This window comes from Penaeus monodon, chromosome 33, assembly GCF_015228065.2.
Source record: "Penaeus monodon isolate SGIC_2016 chromosome 33, NSTDA_Pmon_1, whole genome shotgun sequence".
Lineage (NCBI taxonomy): Eukaryota > Metazoa > Arthropoda > Malacostraca > Decapoda > Penaeidae > Penaeus > Penaeus monodon.
Genome location: NC_051418.1, coordinates 16,104,833 through 16,105,212, shown reverse-complemented (window position 1 = coordinate 16,105,212; position 380 = coordinate 16,104,833).

The window sequence follows — 380 nt, the reverse complement described above, 5'->3', positions numbered from 1 at the left end:
ATCGCGTCCCAATTCAGGTTTGTTCATTAACATCACTGTCAGACTGAAATGAAGGAGGGCGTGATGTGCCTTGCATTATCTTAAATGTAACAGCTGATTGTAAGTGAACTATATAATTTTGTCTTTGTGAGTTAACGTCGAAGTGTATCACACGAAGTCAAAACAAATGGGAGTGTGTTTGTAAAAGTTGTTGTTATAGATCTGATCCCTTAGGCAGTTAAAAAAAAGGAATAAAATCTTAGGCATAATCCGTAAAGAGAAACAGTATGTAGCTGAAATTCAACATGTTAAATAATCGTGAATTATATCACCAAAGAGGAAACAAAATTGCAAATACAAACTAAGAAAAAAATACTCTGATGTGCAACAAATACATCCTC